Source organism: Oncorhynchus gorbuscha, unplaced genomic scaffold (assembly GCF_021184085.1).
Source record: "Oncorhynchus gorbuscha isolate QuinsamMale2020 ecotype Even-year unplaced genomic scaffold, OgorEven_v1.0 Un_scaffold_454, whole genome shotgun sequence".
NCBI lineage: Eukaryota > Metazoa > Chordata > Actinopteri > Salmoniformes > Salmonidae > Oncorhynchus > Oncorhynchus gorbuscha.
In genome coordinates, this window is record NW_025745294.1 from 64,611 (window position 1) to 78,946 (window position 14,336).

A 14,336-nucleotide genomic window follows, 5' to 3' on the forward strand; every position below is an offset into this window, starting at 1 on the left:
GTTTGTGAAGCCCAGCGTTCTGATGTGTGTGTTGATTCTGTGGTGTCTTACCCTATGGCCTCTGGCTACAGTTAGAAGTGTGGTGGTATCTCAGCTTTCTCAGCCTGAGCAGTTGGGACAAGGCAGACTCCTGTAACTCAGGTGTTTTTGTCTCGGCCAGGTGAGAGGGTATAAGATCTTCATGCAGCTCTTCCCCCATGAGGTGGCTGACGTCCAGCCAGTCCTGGACCTCCTGTGTCGTCAGGACCCCAGAGACCCAGAGGTGAGCCAGAATTTCTTAGTTACGAGTCGTCAATAGAAGGTGGGCCTACCACCTCCTAGCCCAGTAGCTAATGTTAGACCCCCTGATTTCTGTTACAAGACCTCAATGGAAGGATAACCCTTTACTTGAAGGCTACCTTCATAAACTATACATTGATAAACATTACATTACACATTCATAAGTAGAGTATGCATTGCTTTTACCCTCTTGTTGCTTTCTAGATTAGGCCTATAGGGATTCAACTGTTTACGTTCTAGATTAGGCCTATAGGGATTCAACTGTTTACGTTCTAGATTAGGCCTATAGGGATTCAACTGTTTACGTTCTAGATTAGGCCTATAGGGGTTCAACTGTTTACGTTCTAGATTAGGCCTATAGGGATTCAACTGTTTACGTTCTAGATTAGGCCTATAGGGATTCAACTGTTTACGTTCTAGATTAGGCCTATAGGGATTCAACTGTTTACTTTCTAGATTAGGCCTATAGGGGATTCAACTGTTTACGTTCTAGATTAGGCCTATAGGGATTCAACTGTTTACGTTCTAGATTAGGCCTATAGGGATTCAACTGTTTACGTTCTAGATTAGGCCTATAGGGATTCAACTGTTTACGTTCTAGATTAGGCCTATAGGGGATTCAACTGTTTACGTTCTAGATTAGGCCTATAGGGGTTCGACTGTTTACGTTCTAGATTAGGCCTATAGGGATTCAACTGTTTACGTTCTAGATTAGGCCTATAGGGATTCAACTGTTTACGTTCTAGATTAGGCCTATAGGGATTCAACTGTTTACGTTCTAGATTAGGCCTATAGGGATTCAACTGTTTACGTTCTAGATTAGGCCTATAGGGGATTCAACTGTTTACGTTCTAGATTAGGCCTATAGGGATTCTAGATTAGACTGTTGAGGGGGATTAGGCCTTAGGGTTTGACTGTTCACGACTGTTTGGGGTGTGGGATTGAACTGTTTAGATTCTAGATTAGGCCTATAGGGATTCAACTGTTTACGTTCTAGATTAGGCCTATAGGGATTCAACTGTTTACGTTGGGGGATTGGCCTCAGGGATTCAACTTTCCTGTTCTAGATTCCCAATCAGGGATTCAACTGTTTCTTTCTAGATTAGGGATAGGGATTCAACTGGCACGTTCACATTAGGCCTGACCTCCTCCCTATAGGATTCAAGTGAGGGGGAGAGCGTTGTTGTCCTCTTCACGACTGTGTTGGGGGTGTGTGAACTATGATAGATCCTTAGTGATGTGGACACATGAGGGACTTGGAGCTCTTGACCCGCCCAGTACAGCCAGGTCCATGTAAATGGGGGCGTGGCTCAGCCCTCCATTTCCTGTAGTCCACAATCAGCTCCTTTGTCTTTCTGACGTTGAGGGAGAGGTTGTTGTCCTGGCACCACACCACCAGGTCTCTGACCTCCTCCCTATAGGCTGCCTCAACGTTGAGGGAGAGGTTGTTGTCCTGGCACCACACCACCAGGTCTCTGACCTCCTCCCTATAGGCTGCCTCAACGTTGAGGGAGAGGTTGTTGTCCTGGCACCACACCACCAGGTCTCTGACCTCCCTATAGGCTGCCTCAACGTTGAGGGAGAGGTTGTTGTCCTGGCACCACACCACCAGGTCTCTGACCTCCCTATAGGCTGCCTCAACGTTGAGGGAGAGGTTGTTGTCCTGGCACCACACCACCAGGTCTCTGACCTCCCTATAGGCTGCCTCAACGTTGAGGGAGAGGTTGTTGTCCTGGCACCACACCACCAGGTCTCTGACCTCTCCCTATAGGCTGCCTCAACGTTGAGGGAGAGGTTGTTGTCCTGGCACCACACCACCAGGTCTCTGACCTCCCTATAGGCTGCCTCAACGTTGAGGGAGAGGTTGTTGTCCTGGCACCACACCACCAGGTCTCTGACCTCCTCCCTATAGGCTGCCTCAACGTTGAGGGAGAGGTTGTTGTCCTGGCACCACACCACCAGGTCTCTGACCTCCCTATAGGCTGCCTCAACGTTGAGGGAGAGGTTGTTGTCCTGGCACCACACCACCAGGTCTCTGACCTCCCTATAGGCTGCCTCAACGTTGAGGGAGAGGTTGTTGTCCTGGCACCACACCACCAGGTCTCTGACCTCCTCCCTATAGGCTGCCTCAACGTTGAGGGAGAGGTTGTTGTCCTGGCACCACACCACCAGGTCTCTGACCTCCTCCCTATAGGCTGCCTCAACGTTGAGGGAGAGGTTGTTGTCCTGGCACCACACCACCAGGTCTCTGACCTCCCTATAGGCTGCCTCAACGTTGAGGGAGAGGTTGTTGTCCTGGCACCACACCACCAGGTCTCTGACCTCCTCCCTATAGGCTGCCACCAACGTTGAGGGAGAGGTTGTTGTCCTGGCACCACACCACCAGGTCTCTGACCCCCCCAAGGCGTTGAGGGAGAGGTTGTTGTCCTGGCACCACACCACCAGGTCTCTGACCTCCTCCCTAGGCTGGCGTTGAGGGAGAGGTATGTTGTCCCATGTTCAGGTCTCTGTCCCTATGTCAACGTTCAGGGAGATGGTGTTGTTGTCCTGGCACCACACCACCAGTCTCTGACCTGAACAAGGCTGTACAGGACGTTAGAAGGTTGTTGTCCTGGGGCCCCTGTGTTCTCTGGTCAGTGTAGGCTGTGTTGTTGCCGTCTGTGTTCAGGCCTCACAATTCAATACATTTAATTCAAATCCTTCTCTCCTTCCTGTCTGATACCCTTTGACCTCTAACCCTAACCCTCTCTCCTTGCCCCTTCCTGTCAGACCTGGGAGACCCGCTACATGCTGCTGCTGTGGCTGTCCATGACCTGTCTGATACCCTTTGACCTCTAACCCTAACCCTCCTTTCTGCCCCTTCCTGTCAGACCTGGGAGACCCGTAACATGCTGCTGCTGTGGCTGTCCATGACCTGTCTGATACCCTTTGACCTCTAACCCTAACCCTCTCTTTCTGCCCCTTGTGTTAGACCTGGGAGACTCTCTACATGCTGCTGCTGTGGCTGTCTATGACCTGTCTGATACCCTTTGACCTCTAACCCTAACCCTCTCTTTCTGTCCCTTGTGTCAGACCTGGGAGACCCGCTACATGTTGCTGCTGTGGCTGTCCATGACCTGTCTGATACCCTTTGACCTTGACGGTCACCTGAAACCCCAGCCAGACAAGAGAGCCAATCTGCCATCCTTGTGCCAAGACCTAATTCCAGACTCTCCTGCCTTGGTCAGTGTTCTGTGGCTGTCCTTCCAGATCCAGTCCCTGTATTGAGTGTGTAACTAACCCCTGGTCTGTTATGTCCAGTCCCTGTATGATGTCTTTCTGTAACCCCCTTGATGTTGAGTGGGAGACTAACCCCTGGTCTGTTGTTATGTCCAGACCCTGTCTGATGTATTGAGTTGACCTAACCCCTGGTCTGTTGTTATGTCCAGACCCTGTATGATGTATTGAGTGTGTAACTAACCCCTGGTCTGTTGTTATGTCCAGACCCTGTAGGATGTATTGAGTGTGCTAACCCCTGGTCTGTTATGTCCAGTCCCTGTCTGATGTATTGAGTGTGAACTAACCCCTGGTCTGTTTGTCCAGTCCCTGTATGATGTATTGAGTGTGTAACTAACCCCTGTCTGTTATGTCCAGTCCAAGATGATGTATTGAGTGGAACTAACCCCTGGTCTGTTGTTATGTCCAGTCCCTGTATGATGTATTGAGTGTGTAACTCTCCTGGTCTGTTGTTATGTCCAGTGTTCTGAGGTGTAACCCCTGGTCAGTTATCCAGTCCCTGTATGATGTATTGAGTGTGTAACTAACCCCTGGTCTGTTATGTCCAGTCCCTGTATGATGTATTGAGTGTGTAACTAACCCCTGGTCTGTTATGTCCAGACCCTGTATGATGTATTGAGTGTGTAACTATCCCCTGGTCTGTTATGTCCAGACCCTGTATGATGTATTGAGTGTGTAACTAACCCTGGTCTGTTATGTCCAGACCCTGTATGATGTATTGAGTGTGTAACTAACCCCTGGTCTGTTGTTTCCAGTCCCTGTATGATGTATTGAGTGTGTAACTAACCCCTGGTCTGTTATGTCCAGTCCCTGTATGATGTATTGAGTGTGTAACTAACCCCTGGTCTGTTGTTATGTCCAGTCCCTGTATGATGTATTGAGTGTGTAACTAACCCCTGGTCTGTTGTTATGTCCAGTCCCTGTATGATGTATTGAGTGTGTAACTAACCCCTGGTCTGTTATGTCCAGTCCCTGTATGATGTATTGAGTGTGTAACTAACCCCTGGTCTGTTGTTTTCCAGTCCCTGTATGATGTATTGAGTGTGTAACTAACCCCTGGTCTGTTGTTTTCCAGTCCCTGTATGATGTATTGAGTGTGTAACTGGTCAGACCCTGTATGATGTATTGAGTGTTTAACTAACCCCTGGTCTGTTATGTCCAGACCCTGTATGATGTATTGAGTGTGTAACTAACCCCTGGTCTGTTGTTATGTCCAGTCCCTGTATGATGTATTGAGTGTGTAACTAACCCCTGGTCTGTTGTTATGTCCAGACCCTGTATGATGTATTGAGTGTGTAACTAACCCCTGGTCTGTTATGTCCAGACCCTGTATGATGTATTGAGTGTGTCCAACCCCTGGTCTGTTGTTATGTCCATCCCTGTATGATGTAAATTATTGTTTAACTAAGGCCCCTGGTCTGTTGTTGTTTCCAGTCTTACCTGATGGTCACTGATAAGTCCAGGGATGCTGCATCTGTGTTGGTATCAAAGTAAGTATTCAACTTCCTTTTTTTTTAGAATGGGCAACGCCAGGGTAGTTGTGATCCCCGGGACGTTTCATGTTTTGCACACATGACTGTAAGGCGTTCTTGTACTAAAAGATGAATAGGTTATTACTGAGTGGTCCTAGTGTGTTGTCATCTATCTGTCTGTGTTTACAGCTTACTGAGGGGTCTTAGCCTGTTGTCATCTAACTGTCTGTGTTTACAGTTTACTGAGGGGTTAGCCTGTTGTCATCTAACTGTCTGTGTTTACAGTTTACTGAGGGGTCCTAGCCTGTTGTCATCTAACTGTCTGTGTTTACAGTTTACTGAGGGGTCCTAGCCTGTTGTCATTAACTGTGTTTACAGTTTACTGGGGGTCCTAGCCTGTTGTCATCTAACTGTCTGTGTTTACAGTTTACAGTGGTTAGCCTGTCATCTAACTGTCTGTGTTTACAGTTTACTGAGTGGTCCTAGCCTGTTGTCATCTAACTGTCTGTGTTTACAGTTTACTGAGGGGTCCTAGCCTGTTGTCATCTAACTGTCTGTGTTTACAGTTTACTGAGGGGTCCTAGCCTGTTGTCATCTAACTGTCTGTGTTTACAGTTTACTGAGGGGTCCTAGCCTGTTGTCATCTAACTGTCTGTGTTTACAGTTTACTGAGGGGTCCTAGCCTGTTGTCATCTAACTGTGTTTACAGTTTACTGGGGGGTCCTAGCCTGTTGTCATCTAACTGTCTGTGTTTACAGTTTACTGAGTGGTCCTAGCCTGTTGTCATCTAACTGTCTGTGTTTACAGTTTACTGAGTGGTCCTAGCCTGTTGTCATCTAACTGTCTGTGTTTACAGTTTACTGAGGGGTCCTAGCCTGTTGTCATCTAACCTGTGTTTACAGTTTACTGAGGGGTTAGCCTGTTGTCATCTAATCTGTGTTTACAACTGTCTAGCCTGTTGTTCTAACTGTCTGTGTTTACAGTTTACTGAGGGGTCCTAGCCTGTTGTCATCTAACTGTCTGTGTTTACAGTTTACTGAGGGGTCCTAGCCTGTTGTCATCTAACTGTCTGTGTTTACAGTTTACTGAGGGGTCCTAGCCTGTTGTCATCTAACTGTCTGTGTTTACAGTTTACTGAGGGGTCCTAGCCTGTTGTCATCTAACTGTGTTTACAGTTTACTGAGTGGTCCTAGCCTGTTGTCATCTAACTGTCTGTGTTTACAGTTTACTGAGGGGTCCTAGCCTGTTGTCATCTAACTGTCTGTCTCTGCAGGTTTGTAACACGTCCTGATGTGAAGCTGAAGCGACTAGGAGACTTCCTGGACTGGAGTCTGACCACCATCTCTCAGGCCAGTGACCAGACCATGGGAGGTACTGTAATCCTGGACGGGGTCCCTGCAGTCTCTGGTATGTCACACACAGTTTGTCTGTCCTCGTGTGTGTGTGTGTGTGTGTGTGTGTGTGTGTGTGTGTGTGTGTGTGTGTGTGTTGCAGTGACCAGGCCTAGTTTACAAGAGCCTACATGTACGGCTGCCATGTTTGTGGGAGATCAGAGCCTCTGTGGGTTTGGCAGGTTGGCAGGTGTTTTAGTGCTGCACCTGTTGTCAGTGTTTTACGACTGAGGGAGGGAATGTGAAGACACACCTCTGGTGGTAATTAGCTAGCCTGGTCACAGACCTGTTTTAGGAACTGGTATCCCAGATCTCCAGGGGTTGGCTATACAGCCCAAACAGATCTGGGATCAGTGTAGTAGTGTATAGATATACTGCTGGTAGTCATTACTTTACCAGTGTAGTAGTAGTATATAGATGTACTGCTGGTAGTCATTACTTTACCAGTGTAGTAGTAGTATATAGATATACTGCTGGTAGTCATTACTTTACCAGTGTAGTAGTAGTATATAGATATACTGCTGGTAGTCATTACTTTACCAGTGTAGTAGTAGTATATAGATATACTGCTGGTAGTCATTACTTTACCAGTGTAGTAGTAGTAGTATATAGATATACTGCTGGTAGTCATTACTTTACCAGTGTAGTAGTAGTAGTATATAGATATACTGCTGGTAGTCATTACTTTACCAGTGTAGTAGTAGTAGTATATAGATATACTGCTGGTAGTCATTACTTTACCAGTGTAGTAGTAGTAGTAGTAGTAGTAGTAGTATATAGATATACTGCTGGTAGTCATTACTTTACCAGTGTAGTAGTAGTAGTAGTAGTATATAGATATACTGCTGGTAGTCATTACTTTACCAGTGTAGTAGTAGTATATAGATATACTGCTGGTAGTCATTACTTTACCAGTGTAGTAGTAGTATATAGATATACTGCTGGTAGTCATTACTTTACCAGTGTAGTAGTAGAGTAGTAGTAGTGCTGCCCATATACTGCCAGTCCTCACTGTCTACCAGTGTAGTAGTAGTATATAGATATTGCTGGTAGTCATTACTTTACCAGTGTAGTAGTATATAGATATATTTTGCTGGTAGTCAACTTTACCAGTGTGTAGTAGTAGTAGTAGTAGTAGTATATATAGATATACTGCTGGTAGTCATTACTTTACCAGTGTAGTAGTAGTATATAGATATACTGCTGGTAGTCATTACTTTACCAGTGTAGTAGTAGTAGTATATAGATATACTGCTGGTAGTCATTACTTTACCAGTGTAGTAGTAGTAGTAGTAGTAGTATATAGATATACTGCTGGTAGTCATTACTTTACCAGTGTAGTAGTAGTATATAGATATACTGCTGGTAGTCATTACTTTACCAGTGTAGTAGTAGTAGTATATAGATATACTGCTGGTAGTCATTACTTTACCAGTGTAGTAGTAGTAGTATATAGATATACTGCTGGTAGTCATTGTTTTACCAGTAGTAGTAGTAGTAGTAGTATATAGATATACTGCTGGTAGTCATTACTTTACCAGTGTATTAGTAGTAGTAGTATATAGATATACTGCAGTCATTACTTTACCAGTGTAGTAGTAGTATATAAGATATACTGCTGGTAGTCATTACTTTACCAGTGTAGTAGTAGTAGTATATAGATATACTGCTGGTAGTCATTACTTTACCAGTGTAGTAGTAGTAGTATATAGATATACTGCTGGTAGTCATTACTTTACCAGTGTAGTAGTAGTAGTATTAATATACTGCTGGAGTCATTACTTTACCAGTGTAGTAGTAGTAGTATATAGATATACTGCTGGGAGTGATTAACCAGTGTAGTAGTAGTAGTATATAGATATACTGCTGGTAGTCATTACTTTACCAGTGTAGTAGTAGTAGTAGTAGTATATAGATATACTGCTGGTAGTACTTTACCAGTGTAGTAGTAGTAAAGTAGTATATAGATATACTGCTGGTAGTCATTACTTTACCAGTGTAGTAGTAGTATATAGATATACTGCTGGTAGTCATTACTTTACCAGTGTAGTAGTAGTATTAGATATACTGGTAGTCATTACTTTACCAGTAGTAGTAGTAGTATATAGATAAAGTCATTACTTTACCAGTGTAGTAGTAGATTAAGTACTTTACAGTGTAGTAGTAGTATATAGATATACTGCTGGTAGTCATTACTTTACCAGTGTAGTAGTAGTATATAGATATACTGCTGGTAGTCATTACTTTACCAGACTGTAGAGTAGTGGGTAGTGACTAATCCCCAGTCCTCACTGTCTTCCACTTTGTCTTTATGTAGTAGTAGTGTTTAACCAGATATAACAGTGTATTTCAGTATATTTTTCTTCAGGTCAACTCTTGTGTGGTCAGTCTAAGTAGCTAATTTAATGCAACTCAGAGTGGGCAGTGTATCAAAGAGACTATTAGTAGTGACACTGGGTTAGTGTTTATAGTCTCTCCTTCTGGGAGTGATTAAATTGACTGGGAGAGTGTCTCTCTCTCTCTCTCTCTATGTAGTCAGAGCGTTTAAAACTGGCTCTGTGTGTGGGGAGTGATTAAAGTAAGACTGTTTTGCAGAGTGGGGAGTGATTTAAAGCAAAAACTTTAAAGACCGCTGAGAAATGGGGAGTGATTAAAGAGACTGAGAGAGTGGGGAGTGATTAAAGAGACTGAGAGAGTGGGGAGTGATTAAAGAGACTGAGAGAGTGGGGAGTGATTAAAGAGACTGAGAGAATGGGGAGTGATTAAAGAGACTGAGAGAATGGGGAGTGATTAAAGAGACTGAGAGAGTGGGGAGTGATTAAAGAGACTGAGAGTGAGTGGGGAGTGATTAAAGAGACTGAGAAAGTGGGGAGTGATTAAAGAGACTGAGAGAGTGGGGAGTGATTAAAGAGACTGAGAGAGTGGGGAGTGATTAAAGAGACTGAGAGAGTGGGGAGTGATTAAAGAGACTGAGAGAGTGGGGAGTGATTAAAGAGACTGAGAGAGTGGGGAGTGATTAAAGAGACTGAGAGAGTGGGGAGTGATTAAAGAGACTGAGAGAGTGGGGAGTGATTAAAGAGACTGAGAGAGTGGGGAGTGATTAAAGAGACTGAGAGAGTGGGGAGTGATTAAAGAGACTGAGAGAGTGGGGAGTGATTAAAGAGACTGAGAGAGTGGGGAGTGATTAAAGAGACTGAGAGAGTGGGGAGTGATTAAAGAGACTGAGAGAGTGGGGAGTGATTAAAGAGACTGAGAGAGTGGGGAGTGATTAAAGAGACTGAGAGAGTGGGGAGTGATAAAGAGACTAGAATGGGGAGTGATTAAAGAGACTGAGAGATGGGGAGTGGGGAGTGAGAGAATTAAAGAGACTGAGAGAGTGGGGAGTGATTAAAGAGACTGAGAGAATGTGGAGTGAGAAATGGGGTGAGAAAAGAGACTGAGAGAAATGGGGAGTGATTAAAGAGACTGAGAGAATGGGGAGGATTAAAGAGACTGAGAGGAATGGGGAGTGATTAAAGAGACTGAGAGGAATGGGGAGTGATTAAAGAGACTGAGAGGAATGGGGAGTGATTAAAGAGTGAGAGAGTGGGGAGTGATTAAAGAGACTGAGAGAGTGGGGAGTGATTAAAGAGACTGAGAGAATGGGGAGTGATTAAAGAGACTGAGAGAAGTGGGGAGTGATTAAAGAGACTGAGAGAAGTGGGGAGTGATTAAAGAGACTGAAGGAATGGGGAGTGATTAAAGAGACTGAGAGGAGTGGGGAGTGATTAAAGAGACTGAGAAGAATGGGGAGTGATTAAAGAGACTGAGAGATGGGGACTGATTAAAGAGTTGAGAGGAGTGGGGAGTGATTAAAGAGACTGAGAGAGTGGGGAGATTAAAGAGACTGAGGAGTGGGGAGTGATTAAAGAGACTGAGAGAAATCCAGAAGGTTGAGAGAGGGAGTGATTAACTGCAGACTACATCCAGAAGGTTGAGTCTAAGTGGTGGTTTAATCCCAGACTACATCCAGAAGGTTGAGGTTAGTGGTGATGTAATTAAAGACTACATCCAGAAGGTTGAGGATTAAAGAGGTGATTTAAGAGAGACTGATCCAGAAGTTGGGGAGTGATTAAAGAGACAGAAGGTTGAGGTTAGTGGTGATTTAAAAGACTACATCCAGAGAGGTTGAGGTTAGGGTGATTTAATCCCAGACTACATCCAGAAGGTTGAGGTTAGTGGTGATTAATCCCAGACTACATCCAGTTGAAATTTAATCCCAGACTACATCCAGAAGGAAGGTTGGGGAGTGATTAAAGAGACTGATCCAGAATGGGGAGATTAAAGAGTGGAGATTAATGGGGAGATTAATCCAGAAGGACTGAGGTTATGGGGTGATTAAAGAGACTGATCCAGAATGGGGAGTGATTAAAGAGACTGAGAGAATGGGGAGACTAATCCAGAAGACTGAGGAGTGGGGAGTGATTTAAAGAGACTGAGAGAAGGTTGGGGAGTGATTAAAGAGACTGAGAGAGTGGGAGTGATTTAAAGAGACTACATCCAGAAGGTTGAGACTGAGAAATGGGGAGTGATTAAAGAGACTGAGAGAATGAGGTTAGTGGTGATTTAAAGACTACATCCAGAAGGTTGAGGTTAGTGGTGATTTAAAGAGACTGAGAGGTTGAGGGAGTGGTGATTAAAGAGACTAAATGGGGAGTGTTAAAGAGACTTAGTGGGGAGTGATTAAAGAGACTACATCCAGAAGGTTGAGGTTAGTGAGTGATTAAAGAGTCCAGAAGGTTGGGTTAGAGTGATTAAAGAGACTACATCCAGAAGGTTGAGGTTAGTGATTAAAGAGACTAGATGGGAAGGATTAAAGAGACTGAGAGTGGGGATGATTAAAGAGACTACATCCAGAAGAGTTGAGGGGTGGTGATTTAAAGAGACATCCAGAAGGTTGAGGTTAGTGGTGATTTAAAGAGACATCCAGAAGGTTGAGGTTAGTGGTGATTTAATCCCAGACTACATCCAGAAGGTTGAGGTTAGTGGTGATTTAATCCCAGACTACATCCAGAAGGTTGAGGTTAGTGGTGATTAATCCCAGACTACATCCAGAAGGTTGAGGTTAGTGGTGATTTAATCATGTAGACTACATCCAGAAGGTTGAGGTTAGTGGTGATTTAATCCCAGACTACATCCAGAAGGTTGAGGTTAGTGGTGATTTAATCCCAGACTACATCCAGAAGGTTGAGGTTAGTGGTGATTTAATCCCAGACTACATCCAGAAGGTTGAGGTTAGTGGTGATTTAATCCCAGACTACATCCAGAAGGTTGAGGTTAGTGGTGATTTAATCCCAGACTACATCCAGAAGGTTGAGGTTAGTGGTGATTTAATCCCAGACTACATCCAGAAGGTTGAGGTTAGTGGTGATTTAATCCCAGACTACATCCAGAAGGTTGAGGTTAGTGGTGATTTAATCCCAGACTACATCCAGAAGGTTGAGGTTAGTGGTGATTTAATCCCAGACTACATCCAGAAGGTTGAGGTTAGTGGTGATTTAATCCCAGACTACATCCAGAAGGTTGAGGTTAGTGGTGATTTAATCCCAGACTACATCCAGAAGGTTGAGGTTAGTGGTGATTAATCCCAGACTACATCCAGAAGGTTGAGGTTAGTGGTGATTTAATCCCAGACTACATCCAGAAGGTTGAGGTTAGTGGTGATTTAATCCCAGACTACATCCAGAAGGTTGAGGTTAGTGGTGATTTAATCCCAGACTACATCCAGAAGGTTGAGGTTAGTGGTGATGTAATCCCAGACTACATCCAGAAGGTTGAGGTTAGTGGTGATTTAATCCCAGACTACATCCAGAAGGTTGAGGTTAGTGGTGATTTAATCCCAGACTACATCCAGAAGGTTGAGGTTAGTGGTGATTTAATCCCAGACTACATCCAGAAGGTTGAGGTTAGTGGTGATTTAATCCCAGACTACATCCAGAAGGTTGAGGTTAGTGGTGATTTAATCCCAGACTACATCCAGAAGGTTGAGGTTAGTGGTGATTTAATCCCAGACTACATCCAGAAGGTTGAGGTTAGTGGTGATTTAATCCCAGACTACATCCAGAAGGTTGAGGTTAGTGGTGATTTAATCCCAGACTACATCCAGAAGGTTGAGGTTAGTGGTGAGACTACATCCAGAAGGTTGAGGTTAGTGGTGATTTAATCCCAGACTACATCCAGAAGGTTGAGGTTAGTGGTGATTTAATCCCAGACTACATCCAGAAGGTTGAGGTTAGTGGTGATTTAATCCCAGACTACATCCAGAAGGTTGAGGTTAGTGGTGATTTAATCCCAGACTACATCCAGAAGGTTGAGGTTAGTGGTGATTTAATCCCAGACTACATCCAGAAGGTTGAGGTTAGTGGTGATTTAATCCCAGACTACATCCAGAAGGTTGAGGTTAGTGGTGATTTAATCCCAGACTACATCCAGAAGGTTGAGGTTAGTGGTGATTTAATCCCAGACTACATCCAGAAGGTTGAGGTTAGTGGTGATTTAATCCCAGACTACATCCAGAAGGTTGAGGTTAGTGGTGATTTAATCCCAGACTACATCCAGAAGGTTGAGGTTAGTGGTGATTTAATCCCAGACTACATCCAGAAGGTTGAGGTTAGTGGTGATTTAATCCCAGACTACATCCAGAAGGTTGAGGTTAGTGGTGATTTAATCCCAGACTACATCCAGAAGGTTGAGGTTAGTGGTGATTTAATCCCAGACTACATCCAGAAGGTTGAGGTTAGTGGTGATTTAATCCCAGACTACATCCAGAAGGTTGAGGTTAGTGGTGATTTAATCCCAGACTACATCCAGAAGGTTGAGGTTAGTGGTGATTTAATCCCAGACTACATCCAGAAGGTTGAGGTTAGTGGTGATTTAATCCCAGACTACATCCAGAAGGTTGAGGTTAGTGGTGATTTAATCCCAGACTACATCCAGAAGGTTGAGGTTAGTGGTGATTTAATCCCAGACTACATCCAGAAGGTTGAGGTTAGTGGTGATTTAATCCCAGACTACATCCAGAAGGTTGAGGTTAGTGGTGATTTAATCCCAGACTACATCCAGAAGGTTGAGGTTAGTGGTGATTTAATCCCAGACTACATCCAGAAGGTTGAGGTTAGTGGTGATTTAATCCCAGACTACATCCAGAAGGTTGAGGTTAGTGGTGATTTAATCCCAGACTACATCCAGAAGGTTGAGGTTAGTGGTGATTTAATCCCAGACTACATCCAGAAGGTTGAGGTTAGTGGTGATTTAATCCCAGACTACATCCAGAAGGTTGAGGTTAGTGGTGATTTAATCCCAGACTACATCCAGAAGGTTGAGGTTAGTGGTGATTTAATCCCAGACTACATCCAGAAGGTTGAGGTTAGTGGTGATTTAATCCCAGACTACATCCAGAAGGTTGAGGTTAGTGGTGATTTAATCCCAGACTACATCCAGAAGGTTGAGGTTAGTGGTGATTTAATCCCAGACTACATCCAGAAGGTTGAGGTTAGTGGTGATTTAATCCCAGACTACATCCAGAAGGTTGAGGTTAGTGGTGATTTAATCCCAGACTACATCCAGAAGGTTGAGGTTAGTGGTGATTTAATCCCAGACTACATCCAGAAGGTTGAGGTTAGTGGTGATTTAATCCCAGACTACATCCAGAAGGTTGAGGTTAGTGGTGATTTAATCCCAGACTACATCCAGAAGGTTGAGGTTAGTGGTGATTTAATCCCAGACTACATCCAGAAGGTTGAGGTTAGTGGTGATTTAATCCCAGACTACATCCAGAAGGTTGAGGTTAGTGGTGATTTAATCCCAGACTACATCCAGAAGGTTGAGGTTAGTGGTGATTTAATCCCAGACTACATCCAGAAGGTTGAGGTTAGTGGTG

The 14,336-nt window shown here is 44.2% G+C and overlaps 1 pseudogene; it reads left to right on the plus strand.

Annotated features, from left to right (window-relative positions):
* Positions 1–14,336, plus strand: part of LOC124018251 — a 150,955-nt pseudogene that overhangs the window by 2,162 nt on the left and 134,457 nt on the right.